Source organism: Chiloscyllium punctatum, chromosome 41, assembly GCF_047496795.1.
Source record: "Chiloscyllium punctatum isolate Juve2018m chromosome 41, sChiPun1.3, whole genome shotgun sequence".
Classification (NCBI taxonomy): Eukaryota; Metazoa; Chordata; class Chondrichthyes; order Orectolobiformes; family Hemiscylliidae; genus Chiloscyllium; species Chiloscyllium punctatum.
The window spans coordinates 5857698-5872655 of record NC_092779.1 but is presented as its reverse complement, the minus strand read 5'-3'; the positions used below and the strand labels follow the sequence as shown (position 1 = coordinate 5872655).

The following is a 14958-nucleotide window of genomic DNA, read 5'->3' as shown; positions in this document are numbered from 1 at the left end:
TACAAATTGCAATCAGAGTTGGACATCTGTACTTGAAGGCCCCCGTCCCTGCAGTGTGACTGAGAGTGACTTCACCTTACACAATGCTGTCACGTTCCCCTACAAAGCATTCGTATTAACCCATACTTGTAGCAAATGTTCAGGCTTTATATTGCCTGTGCATGAGATGTCTATGCCTAATCTCTCTCTCTCTATCTCTCTCTCTCTCTCTCTCTTCTCTCTCTAACCATGTGACTTACAGAATCCCATTCGTTTTGTGTAAATTCAAAATTTTTGCCCCAGTTGGGAAAGCATTTGACCAAGCAATTGACACCGTAATTGGACATATATTGTAAGCCTTTCAAGTAGATGGATGTTTTGTAGAAGTTGTCATTGTTGTGGGTACGTTTGGCGAGCTGGGAAGTTGATTTGCAGACGTTTTGTCCCCTGTATGGTTGACATCTTCAATGCTTTAGAGCCTCCTGTGAAGTGCTTTTGTGATGTGTTTTCTGGAATTTATTTGGTTCTGTTCCTGCTGTTTCCAGTTGCCAGTTCCGGTTGTTCGTTGTATGGCTGGTATACTGGGTCAAGGGCTGTGCTTGTTGATGGACTCCGTGGATGAGTGTCATGCTTCTAGAAATTCTCTGGCTATCCTCTGTTTGGCTTGTCCAATGATCATTGTATTGTCCTAGCGGAATTTGTGGTCCATGTCATCTGTGCTTATGACTACTGGTCGTGGCATTTAATGACTGGTTGATACTTGTGGATGCGGATTGCTAGTTGTCTGCCAATTGGTCCTATCTTGACAAACAGGGGATGAAACATCTGCAAATCAACTTCCCAGCTCAATGAACATACCCAGAACTACAACAACTGGCACCCAAGCTAGAAATATTTACACAAACTGTGTAGAAGTTGGCTGCATGAGATAAAAGTGGTAACTGTACTGAAATGTCCTCCCTCGATGTCTTCTCTCAAGCTGAGGACATGAGCTCCCCATGCTTTCCACTCATTAAAGAGCTGGAAAATGACATGTTGTGTGCGCCCAGGTTTTCTTTGTGTGAGACAGCGTGGTGCACAATTTCAGATAATAACCCTTACCTAACCTGAGCTTGGGAGATTCTAATTGATCTGTGGAATGAGGAGGATCATTGGCTTGAATGAAGCTCTCCTGATTCCATGCTGTTTTTAATTTTCCAGCATAATAATCTGAAGGTTGATTTCAAATGTAATGTGTTCCTGATGAGCAGAGATCACTGTCTGCTGTACGCATTCATAAAATTGAAATTCTCAGCTAGAAAGACGATTAGACTAAAAACTTGTTCGCACCTTCTGAACACTAGACCTTTGATAACTAGAAGGACAAGGGCACCAGTTGAATGGAGCACCACCACCTACACTCTCTCTTCCAACCACACCCAAAATATATCATTGTTCCTCCCTTCAAAGTCCAAGCCATCTCTTCCTAACAGCACTGTAGGTGTACCTACACCCACAAGTACTTCACAGATTCAGGAAGGAAGCTCACCACCACGTTCTCCAGGGCAATTAGGGATGGGAAGAAATGCCGGTCCAGCTAATGATGCCCATATCCAATGAAAAAATAAAAGGAAAAGTAACAGCAGAGTCAACTATGAACAATCTGTTGTTTAGCAAAATATTCAGAGAGAATGTCTTTTTTTGCAATGCCTATTGAAGGTGCCAGAAACTCCCACATTGTTACAGAGTGAGATTTCTGCCAAATGTACAGTGGGCAAACTGGAAATTGCCACGGACTGTTCACACTCACTTGGACGGCACAAAATTGATGTTGGAAGAAATCTATTGCGAATATAATTGTTTTCAGCTGTGACGATTAGAGATGAGAGGATACTTTATTTTATATCCTGTACCATCATCCATAGCCACATTAAATAGCCTTAGAATATGTTGCTCAATGAAGGTGCCAAAGAGATGATGGGTGATATTAGCTCTATGACATAGATTGTATTCCAAATGAGCCATCTGCAAATCTATCTGGTAGTTGTTCTTAATATTATGTGTCTGCTTTCCTTTATTACATTATGACATGAGTAAGTGCCACAAGATTCAATGTTAGAAAACTATCACTTTAGGAAGAGAACATTTAATGAATGCTGAGCTGTTCCTTTGCTGAAGTAATTTGGAATGGTCTTTCAACTATTTGCTAAATACAGTACCAAGGTCTCCGCTCTGTCTGTCTGTAGCCATTTGAAACACGTGCTTTATGGCCCTATTAACATTACCTTAACCTTTTTATGGCAATCGAAGTAACAAAAACCTGTCGTGGACAAAATATCAACAATACAGTTTTGTTGCTAACTGAATGCCGGAATTTAATCTGCATGCTTCACGAAATAACTGTTAGCTCTGAGTTCTCCTACTCAAATTAGGCCTAGTGGAAGTGTTTTGCTGTCTCAAGTCCGCAGACAGGCAGCAACTACAGTGGCTTGCTAGTCCGGATCCTAAAGAAACGTTTACTGTTTGGCCGAGACTTGGCTTTGTTTTGGAGTGTTTGTGTGGGCTGATCTAGAGTCCCTCTGTTCAGGATATGTCCTGAGTGAGGCTGTGCAATTGTCTTCACTCAAGTGGTGTTCCCCAAACTCAGTTGGACTGGTGAGGGTGTCCACTTCCTTCAGAACACCATGCAACTCACACGTTGCACTTGCTGCATTTTCCAGTGATAAAGCCAGTTGTAGTGCTTGTTAAAGTCCAGTTGGGCTTCAGCTAAAAAGCACTTTTGCATGGTTAAGTCATTAATCCCACATACCAAACAAACAAACAAACAGTCTCTCAGCATTTTATTAAGGTTTAAACCAGGGTCACATGCCTCTGACAGTTGTCTTAACCTAGTCAAAATCTGAATAGGATTTCCCGGTTTTCAAATCGCTGTGCAAAGCCAATAGCACCTCAGAACTAAAGGAGGCTTGGAGTCATAATATTCCTTTAGTAAATCCGTCAACTCTTAAAAAGATTTTTATATCCAGTGCCTCAGTGAAAGTTAGACTCCCAATGACTGAAAAGGTGGGTCCAAAATTTGTCAGAATTACTCATCACTTTTTATCTACCCCAATGCTATTTGAAAATATCACATTCTTTCCACAAAGTGGGCTCAGTCTTCGATGGCAGGATCAAAAGAGTCAAGCTTCCCAAATAGTGGAATGGTGTCAGAAATGCTTACCCCAACTCGAAGACAACTATTGCAATCAAATTTCTTCAATAGTGTGCTTTTTTTTCCCACCATCAACATCGAATTAATTCGACAGAGGCCAGTATCCCACCACCAAGTCGCCCTTTATTTACACATGGAGAGTTCTTGACACTGATCATTCTCCGTCAGAGCCAGCTCTCAGGGCGAACAGAACTACTGACATTATTGTTTATATCTGTCAGCTCAGGCTCCTCGATTGGACCAAATTAGCAGCCCCAATCAGAGAATATTTATTCTATGAGGCCCACCTGGCTGACCTTGCTACAATCACGACACTTAGACTTCTCAATAGCTTTTCTCATAAAAGATGCACCTAACCTGCAAGGAAAATAATGCCAGTGTTTTCCCCAGTTTATGATAAGAGATTTTCAAAATGATGTTAAAAGTTCTATTTTAATAAGAATTTCATGTTAGGGAACTGTTTTCCTGTTCCAGCTAGAATTAAATGACTCAAATTCAGGTGGTTCCAGCATTAAATTACCAAGTGACTGTGAGACCATAAGGTTTGGGGGCAGAATGAGGCCATTCAGCCCATCCGATCTGCTCTGCCATTTGATCATGGCCGATAAGTTTCTCAAGCCCTTTCTCCTGCTTTTTTCCTGTAAAGGTTGATCTCCTGACTGTCTGTCTATCTGAAATACATTCAGTGACTTGGCCTTCATAGCTCTCTATGGCAATGAGTTCGACAGACTCGCCACCCTCTGGCTGAAGAAATTTCTTGGCATATCGTTTTTAAATGGTTGTCCCTTCTTTCTGAGGTTCTGTCCCCATGCCCTAGTCTCTCCTGCTGACAGGAGCATCTCTCCACGCCCACTCAATCTGGAGTGTTTTATGATAGTCCCGCCATTCTGGGATTATCATATATTGAAAGATTGGAGTGACTGGGGTTGTATACACTTGAGTTTAGAAGGATGAGAGGCGATCTGATTGAGAAATATAAGATTATTAAAGGATTGGACACTCTGGAAGCAGGAAGCATGTTTCTACAGATAGGTGAGTCCAGAACCAGAGGACACAGTTTAAAAAATAAGGGGTAGGCCGTTTAGAACAGAGTTGAGGAGAAACTTCTTCACCCAGAGAGTGGTGAGTGTATGGAATGCTGTGCCCCAGAAGGCTGTGGAGGCCAAGTCTCTGATTCTTTCAAGAAAGAGATGAGTAGAGCTCTTAAAGATAGTGGAATCAAGGGTTATGGGGATAAGGCAGGAACAGGTTACTGATTGAGGATGATCAGCCATGATCATAATGAATGCTGGTGCTGGCTCAAAGGGCTGAATGGCCTACTCCTGCGCCTATTATCTATTGTCCATTATCTATTGTCAATCTCAGTATTCTAAAAGTTTCAATCAGATTCCCCCCTCACTCTTTTAAAGTAAGAGTCAGACTCAGAGACCTCAACCACTCCTCATATGGCAAGCTCTTCACCTCCAAGATCATTTTTGTAGATCTTCTCTGTAACCCCTCCAATGCCAGCACATCCTTCGTTAGATACAGAGCTGAAAACTGCTCGTGATATTCATAATGTGGTGTGACTAGAGCCTCATACAGCCTCAGCAGTACATTTCTGCTCTTGTATTCTTGCCCTCTTGAAGTGAATGCTAACATTGTATTTTGACTTCCTAATCACCAGCTATACTGGCATGGTAATCTTGAAAGAGCACTCCCAAGTCACTTTGTTCTTCACATTTCTGAAGCCTTTCCCCATTTAGAAATAGTCCACATCTCTATTCTTCCTTCTAAAGTACGTACCTTTACGCTTTTCCACAATGATTCCATCTGTCACTTCTTTGCCCACTCTCCCAGCCTGTCCAAGTCCCTTTGCAGCCTCCATGGTTCTGAAACTCTACTTGTCCCTCCACCTATCTTTTTGTCATCTGCAAACTTTAAAACAAGTTCCTTCATTCAGATCATGAATGTATGACGTGAATAATTGTGGTACCAATATTGACTCCTATGGCAATGGGTTCTACAGACTCGTCACCCTCTGGCTGAAGAAATCCCTTGGCATATCATTTTTAAAGGGTTGTTCTTTCATTCTGAGGTTCTAGTCTCTCCTATTGTTAAGAACATCTCTTCATACCCAATAGCTCTCATATTGAAAAAGACCCCTTTATACTTAATCTTTGCTTTTTGCCAGTCATCCAATCCTCTATCCATGCCAGGGCTCTTGCCTTGTTTTGTGTTTTATCTGTTCGTACTGAAAGACAAAAGTTTTCAGATTATGTGATAAATTGATGTTGCATTAAAAGAAATTCAGCCATTCACTTAAATACTAAGTGAGGCACTTCAAGTTCAAAGTCACCTCCTGTGCACATTATTTCATTTCTGTATTAAGTGCCCATTCGTTTCTTGAAATTCAGAGCATGTAAAAGTTCAGCATAAGTTCAGCAACATTACCTTGGAGTGAGGTGCAAGTCAATTTTCTGCATTGCATGGGGTCTGTAATTGGTCATACAAATCTTAGTGATTCCCCTTTCAAAGCCTGATCAAATATAGAGCCAAAAGCAACATTTGGAGTTTTATCTTCAGCATCTGTGGTGGGGGGTCTTTTATTGTGTGTCATTCCTAATTAAGTGGTGTTTATTTTAGGCAGGTTGAAGTTTCATCTGTTAAATTTTAAAGTGTAGTAAAAATTAACTATACAGCAGAGACATCAGGCAAGGCTTGTGGAAAGGCAACATCAAAGGTTTGTTTAAGCGTATGCAATTCTGAAGCACTGAATTCCAAGATATAAAGTGAAACTCTGTCGATGCCAGGTATTAAAATATTAGTTGAACTTGTGTTTTCAGTTTCTTATCATTTAATTATCCAACACAATTCATCTCTGAATACTCTGTCCTTGACCTCCTCTATGTTATTGTAATTAATAATAAAGAACAATACCTCATCTTATTTATTCGGTCTTTTCTAGTCTCAAAATTGAGTTCAGCAATTCCAGTTTGGAGTCATTTAAATTCAAACATCAGGTTCTGCTGATGATTCTTCACTTCATTTAATTTCTCCTGCCTTCAGTGCTGTCATAGATTTCTCCTTTCCTTCCTTCAGCACATCTCTGCAGGAATTCCTCAGGGTAGTGTCCTCAGCCCAAACATCTTCAGCTGCTTCACCTATGACACTCCCTCCATCATAAGGTCAGAAGTGGGGATATTCGCCAATGATTAGATAATGTTCAACATCATTCTCAGCTCCTCAGACACTGAAGCAGTCCATGTCCAAATACAACAAAATCTCGACAATATCCAGGCTTGGACTGACAAGCGCCTAGTAGCATTCATGCCATACAATTGCCAGGCTATGTCCATCTCTATAAGAGAAAATCTAATCATCACCCTTTGACATTTAATGGTGTTACCATCACTGAATCTTCCACTATTAACATTCTGGGTATTACCATTGATTAGAAGCTCAATGGACTCATCACATAAGCACGGTGGCTACAATAGCAGGTTAGAGATTAGGAATACTGCAGTGAGTAACTCACCTCCTGACTCCCCAAAGTCTGTCCACCATCTACAAGGCACAAGTCAGGAATATGTTGGAATACTCCCCACTTGTGTGATTATTGCAGAAACAACAACATTCAAGAAGCTTGACATCATCCAGGCCAAAGCATCATCCAGCCCACTTGACTGGCACTGCATCTACAGGCATCCATACCCAACGCTCAGTAACTGCAGCATGTACTATCTACAAGGTGCCCCAAAGAAATTCACTAAAGATCCTCAGACAGCACCCTTCAAACATTGACCACTTCCATCTAGATGGACAAGGGCAGCAGATAGCTGAGAATGTCATTACCTAAACGTTTCCCTCCAAGCCACTCACTATCAGTTACTGCTCAGCAATTTTATGTTTTTGTGTATCTTGAAGGCTGCCTTGGAGAACACAGAAACTGATCACCAAGTTCTGTACCCATGAAGATAACCTCAACCATGATCTTGGGTTTATGTCATGCAACATGTGAGCCTACCACACTGTTCTGTATCTGTAAAATCACGCTTACTGTCCTGTTTGACAATATCACCTTGATAACTTGTTATGATCTCTCTGCCTTAATTAGTTTGTACAGTTTTCGATAACTTATTACTTTGGTTAGGCCATTGGCATATGACTTGTATAGCTATCATGTCATTCCAGCCATTTGTTTTGTCTCCAGCATCACCTTATTTCTAATTTCTTGTAATTATTTCTCTGCTTCAACTAATCAGATTACAAGTCGTTCCTTGGCTTGTTATTCAGCTGTTGACAGAATACCCTCACCATCTGACATATTTGATCACCTGCAGAGAATCATTATTTGGCCTGTTGATACTCTGCCCACACCACTTGTATGAATCTTTTGATCTTGCTGCCCATTGATCTTGCTGCGTACAAATTCTGTGCCTGTGTACTTCTCTCTTACTTCGCCTGATGAAGGGGTAGTGATCCAAAAGCTTGTGATTTCAAATAAACCTGGACTATAGCCTGGTGTTGTCTGACTTCCGACCACATCCATTGAGTTGTAAAAAAAGAACTTCAACCCCTTGTCTTTCTCCCCACCCTATCCTTATTTGCAAATTGTTTCATTTCTAACTTTTTCCAATTTGGCTGAAAGATATTTGTCCAAGAATGTTAACATTGTAACAGAAATGAGAAACAATCAGAGCTGAGGGGTGGTTCCCTAATTTATTACAGTTCCAGACTGGATACTCGAATTGATCAAATGAACGAGCCTCAAGTGAAGAGACATGAACGGCCCTATGCCCCCTGCCATCACCCGACCCCCCTGTACTCTGGGTATTACCATTGATTAGAAGCTCAATGGACTCATCACATAAGCACGGTGGCTACAATAGCAGGTTAGAGATTAGGAATACTGCAGTGAGTAACTCACCTCCTGACTCCCCAAAGTCTGTCCACCATCTACAAGGCACAAGTCTGTTCTTGAGTATTTTCTTAAGGGGAGCACAGAAAGTATTTCTCTCATCCAGATTAAAGTACTTTCTGCCATGCGTTTACAGTCTGAGTTACCTTCAGGAAATTACAGCTCAATTTGTAATGTATTTTTCTCCCATTAAATTCACTAGCTTGAAGTTTTCATAACACTTTTCAGGTATGATGTTCCAGGGGCTCTCTCTCTCTCTCTCTCTCTCTCTCTCTGAATTTACATCTGCATTCTCCTATTGGCTGCATGCTCTTTAAAAATAAAAGTTTTAATTAAAAGTTCACTAAACCTTTAAATGTTACAGGGCTATGATCCATTGACATGATGCTGGCAGATTTGCTGAGATTTCCCAACATTTTCTGTTGATGCATCAAGGATTTGAGATGTTGCATTAGTTGACTTCACTCTACCACAGCAGCCAAGACTTGAATGGAAAAGCTTAGACACTGTCTTTCTATGAATGACTCTTGACCAGTAGCCAAAACTGAATATGTCCGTGGTGTGACTATTGAGGGAGAAACAACAAACCTCTGGAGTATGATAGATTCCCCCAACTCATGACTTAACCTATAGATGAATTCTGATTAATCCAATGCCATAATTGGTTTTTGTAACAGATGAAACAGATTTCCAACTTCAGCTGACCCTTTCAGGAAGAAATGACTAGATTTTGTTTGAAGGGGTTCAATTGAATGAAAGATATTTCAATTCTGAGCATAATCCCTCACCAATCTCTCAAAGCTTTCACTTCTGGATTAGGTCTAATTTTACATTAATTAAGAACAGTTTCATCTAAGATCAAGAGTCATTGACGTATATTTAACTCATGAGGCAAGTAAGTAACTTTATCCTAGTTTCCAATATGAAGCAACATGAATCAGAGGTTGAAACTGCGCTTCTGACATTCTTTGATGAAAAATTCTTTTGATCTTCTACCTTGAAAGGACTGAATAATGTGTGGCTCTGGAGACCAGGACAAAATATTGAGAAATTATCTAGCAAAATATCTATTCACTAGGTATTCCTGTGGAGAGAAACATGAAGCAGCTCGAGCTCTACCCACCAACCCCAGTTTTCAGTTACATTACTGGATCATACATTTTTTAAATGGTGGGTTTGAAACACTTTCTCGTATTGACAGTTCTTCAGGAAACTAGCATTACAATCAGTCCAGCAAGAAACATCTTGGGGTAAAACTTCTATGTGGATCTCCCCAGCCTCTCTCAGTGGAAGTCCAGCAGATACACAGAAAATAGTCACTTACAAAGTCTGTCAGAATGTTGTGAGTTTTCTGTTGTGATCACAGCACGAATTGTGGAGAAACTCTGGCAGACACCAACTGTTTCCAAGAGTAGAAAAGAAATTAAAACTATTTCAACCAGTGACATGTCTAATGTAAGCTCCATGATTTGCATTGTGCTGCAAGAGATGTTAACTTGTACATAGTTATTGAATCCACATTATACAGGGAAAATGTGATTGCACTGGGGAGGGTGCAAAGGAGATTTACCAGGATGTGGTCAGGACTGAAGAATTTCAATTATTAACAGAGATTGGACAATCTGGTGTCATCTTGTTTAGAGCAGAGAGAACTGAGTGGGGACATGATTGAGATGTATAAAATTGAGGGACATAGATAGAGTAGACAGGAAGAAACCTTTCCCCTTGATGTAACGATCAATGTCTAGGAGGTACAGATTTAAGGTAAAAAGTAAAAGGTTTCGTGGAGATGTGGAGAAAAACTGTTTCATCAAGAGGGTAGTGGGAATCTGGAACTCACTGTCTGTGAGTATGTAGAGGCAAAAACCCACAGAATATTGAATAAATACATTGATGTGCACTTATGATCCCAAGGCACACAATGCAACAAGCCAATTGCTGGGAAATAGGCTGAGAATAATTAGGTAGTTGTTTTTGATCGGTGTGGACACAATGGGGCAAAGGGCCTTTTCCTGTGCTGTATGATTTCAACCTTAGTCAATGAGAATCGAGAAGGTCTTACAGTTGGCAGATAGTCTGGGACTGAAGTGGAAAAATGATCAGATAGTCAGATGGGAGTCACAAACACTTTGCTCCTTCAAAAGAATGTTCATATCCTCTGAAAACATGAGCATTTATATTTATTGTTAACCACCCATTCCCTTCAGCAGTTGTGTAGCTCAGTGTTAATACGTCCAACACTAGAAAAAAAAACACAAATTTGCTGAAGTGCTTTTGGCGATCTTCAGTAACCAATGATAATGGAAGGCTGGGTTCTTTAAAGAGATCCTTTCATTTCCATAGTGCCTTATGATGACTGTGGGACATGAAAAAGCCCTTTGTGACCCAATGAAGGGTATTTTTAATTGTTATCACTGTTGTCATACAGATGAAATAGAAGCTAATTTGTACTCAGCTGGCTACACTAGCATGAATAGTGAGGTGAGGGAGATGGTGGCTCACTGTAGCACTGTACCCTGTTGCTTTTCAAAATGTGCCCAGCTGAGAACAGATGGGATTTCTGACAGTGCAGTTCTCCATCAGTTTGGACTGCAGTGCCAACTGAGATGGTCTGTTCAGATTTCTGGAGGAGAAGTTGAACCTACAACCTTCAATCTTAAATTGTGAATAGACCATAAGACCATAAGACCATAAGACATAGGAGTGGAAGTAAGGCCATTCGGCCCATCGAGTCCACTCCGCCATTCAATCATGGCTGATGCGCATTTCAGCTCCACTTGCCAGCGTTCTCCCCGTAGCCCTTAATTCCTCTAGACAACAAGAACCTATCAATCTCGGCCTTGAAGACATTTAGCGTCCCGGCTTCCACTGCACTCCGTGGCAATGAATTCCACAGGCCCACCACTCTCTGGCTGAAGAAATGTCTCCGCATTTCCGTTCTGAAATGACCCCCTCTAATTCTAAGGCTGTGTCCACGGGTCCTAGTCTCCTCACCTAACAGAAACAATTTTCTAGCATCCACCTTTTCAAAGCCATGTATTATTTTGTACGTCTCTATTAGATCTCCCCTTAATCTTCTAAACTCATGGTAGCTAAGGAGCCATTGCTGATTGGATTACTATACAGAATCACAAATAACAATCAAAATTTGGATAATTATTTCTGCAATGGACACCCTTAAGTGGAAATCACTCTCAATATGATGCTCATTTTGAGAATCCTACATCCTCAAGTTTCTGCTCAACTCCTTTCACCTCTTGTTCTATCTAAGTAAAAGTATTTTTGGTCTTTTATAATGTAATTTAAAATAATTGTTTTGCTTTAAAACTATTCCTGAGGGTATTGCAGAATGACAATCTGGTACTGCTTTATTAACTCTACAAAAAACAAATCTTTAAAAAAATAAACATTTAAAACCGGATTATCTGGTTCACCCCCAAGAGTCATTGAAATTAAATGTCAAAAAATTACATCAAAAAATTACGCAGTGTTGTTTATGAGTTACATCATTATATCATCGTGTGTCTTCGTAAATTAAAAAATAATGAGAGCTTTTATACAGTACTTTTTTACCTAAAATATCTGATTTTTTTATAGTCTCTTTGAAAGTCTGCAAATGTGCAAAGTTAGCTGATCTTTACTGTGATGTTTTTTGTTTGATCAGGGCATGTCAATTTTCATAATACAGGTCTGCAGCCCAGAATAAGGCCCTTTGGCCCATTTGGTTTGCACCAGTCAAAATCAATCATCTAATTATTCACACCTCATGGTACAGCCCTTGGCCGGTAACCTTGTGTATGTTTGTATTGGTGAGGCATTAGCCAGTGTATTTTAATCTTGTGCTAAGGATTGTGGAAATTGTTCTTCCAGAAAGTAATCTGCATTTAAAATTCCTCAGTTCTGGGAAAAGCTGTGTTGGATTTTGAGCAATTTGTGCTGGAAAGAGTGATGAAACTGAGTAGAACGCTCATTCCACATGTTACTATCCAACATTGTTGACGCTTTATACCCTCTCCCTTTGATTCTGTAGCATCATCTGTCACCCACCTCCAACACTCTCCCCCTTCCTGGACCCCTCCCTCCGACCTTTTACCGGCACTCGGCCTGTTCATCAAGAACTGGCGATGTGACTTTGGTGGAATTAATTTCTCTGCCCCTCTGTTACCAATTCCAATCAATCTCCCTCTGAAGTGACTGCACTCCACACTCTCAGATCTAACCCTGAGTTTGTTGTTCAGCCTACTGACAACGCTGGTGTTGTCGTCTGGTGGACCGACCTCTGCATTACAAAGGGTCAGCATCAGCTTTCAGAAACCACCTCCTAGCTCCACCAGACAATGACCCTGACCATGACCTGGGGAACCCTGGCATTGGAGATCCCTCAGAGGTGGAGATCCCTTGGCGGTGGGGATCCCTCAGAGGTGGGGAACACTCGCTGGTGGGGATCCATCGGTGGTGGGGATCTCTCGCAGGTGGGGAATCGTGGACATTTTGAAGACCCCATTGTTGAAGGCGGTATCAGCAGAACAGATGTGATGGAATCATCATCCATATCTACAGGACTATCAGCTGCCATTTTTGTTACCACCAGACACATACTCCCCTCCCTTCCCTTGTCAGCCTTCAACAGGGACCATTTTCTCTAGGTCACCCCTCCACCCCAAGAGTCCTAATACAAAATCTAATGAGTACCTGCTATCAATCAACTCTGAAGTTGTTCTGGTTTATGGCCAAGTAATAGACAAAGGAAAAATGTCAGAGTGAGTTGGTGATGATAAAAAAAATGGCATTCTGCTTCATGGAGACAGAGCTTTTGTGATGCAGCAGTAGTGTCCTTACCTCTGGGCCAGAAGATTTGGGTTTACTCCCATCTGCTCTCAATGTGTCACAGTGTGTCTGAACAGTTTGTTTAAAAATATCACAAAAGAAGCTTGGTTCTTAGAGGTATGAACCAAAGGTACTGACAGGTATTATCTCCCTCAGTGACACCATTCTGATTTAGTTGCGCCAGTGGTTTGAGTTTTGCATTTGTCACTGTACTCCTGTTGATCACCATTTATAGCTTATTTTACTGGTTGTTTTTTCTAATTGGTGGACAGCTACAAAACAAGCCATTGGGTTCTTTCCCAGCTGTTTCTCTCATTTGTTCATTTTTGGTGAACATTACTGTGCATCAGTGGATGGTTTTTGTGTCCGGGGAGATTGGGTGTATTTAATAAAAAGAAAACAAGGTTCTTCCCTTGCTGTGGGGGTGGGGGGGGCGGTGGGAAGCTGCTGATTTTGGACAAGGCAAGGATTCCGAAACGAAAGCTGGAGAGTGACATTTGTGCCGAACAATGACTTTACAAAGCAATTCCGGTGACTCTCTGAAAGCGTTCCGCTGCCTCATTCACCACATGGAGATTGGTCTATGAAATACCATCTGGGCCTTCCTGAAACCAATGCTCTTTGCTTGGGACTTGACAGACATTTCTGCATGTATTTCTGACCCAGGCACTTCATATATCAACCTTGTATGGAGGAAATGATAATGCCCCAAAAGCTAAATGTTGATTCACTAGGAAGGGCAAAGCTGTTAATTAAATTATTTATAACGTAAATTATTCACCAGATACGAGGAAGTCTGACACTGCAGCTAAAAGCATAAGAACATCAAAAAGAGATTCTTATCGAATTACATTCTGTCATGAACAGAAGGTTGCCATCTGCTGTGTATCACACCAGATCGTTCGGTTTTTGAACAGACTGGGATTTTTTTTCCATATGAACTAATTGCAAATGTCCATGTTTTAAGCATCTTTATCTGTTTCCCAGCTACTTATTGGTAAATTGCTTTTGGGACTCTATCAGAAGTAGATGAACAATGATATTTGCCGGGACTTCGCAGTGGAGCTCCGGTCTGTGAGCAGGCGTAGTGAAATGTGCAGCCTCTATCCTGCAAGGAGCTAATTGAAGGCAAGAGCTAATAAATCCTGCAAGGTCGAGAAAGGAAGACACTGACTTGCATGCAGAAGGGAAGGAAGTGCAAAAATCAATTTATCCCTCCAGCTGTTGAATGCTGCAGACGCTTTAGTTAAAATAATTTGCTGGAAGTCAGTCTAAAGTTTCTCTCGAAACCATACCATCTGTCCAGATTTGGATGACAACATGTGATATCTGGACCCCATAAGCGGAGTTGAAGCAATACTGGGAGATTGTTGATAAGTTACTGATTGAATTTGATGGGCCTGTGTTGGACGTCTCTTCAATAATACCAGAAATGAACAACACCCACAAGACCCACCCCCTCCTCTTCCTCCCCCCCTCCCCCACCCACAATGAGACCATAAATGCTGCCCCCTCCACACTTCACTTTAGCTCTGACAAAGAGTCATCTAGACTTGAAACGCTAGATTGTTCTGTCTCCCTGGATGCTGCCAGACCCGCTGTGATCTTCAGCATTTGTTTTTTTTTCAGTGCAGATCCCAGCACCTGCAGTAACTTAGTTCTGCATTGGCATAGTACCTTGAACGTGCTTCATGGGAGCAATTACACCATAAAGACCACAAGAGATAGAAGCAGAAGTATGCCTTTTGGCCCATCAAATCTGCTCTACTGTTCAAAGAGATTATGGCTGATCTGATAATCCTGAACCCCACTTGCCTGCCTTCTCACCACAAGACTTAATTGGCTTAATGATTCAAAATTTGTCTACCTCAACCTGGGCTATGCTTACTGACCCAGCCTTAATAGCCCTCTTTGGTAAAGAATTCCAAGTTCTTCTCCGAGAGAAGAACTTCCTCCTCTGCTCTGTTCCAAATATGCGACCCTATATTATGAAATGATGCCCTCTGGTTCTAGATTCTTCCAAGAGGAAACAACCTTTTAGATTAGGGACACCATTGTATAT

At 41.2% G+C, this 14958-nt stretch overlaps 1 protein-coding gene across 4 annotated transcripts in view; it reads left to right on the top strand.

The window, feature by feature from the left end:
• Positions 1-14958, top strand: part of LOC140464827 (cadherin-12-like) — a 627324-nt gene that overhangs the window by 258265 nt on the left and 354101 nt on the right. The window lies entirely within an intron of this gene.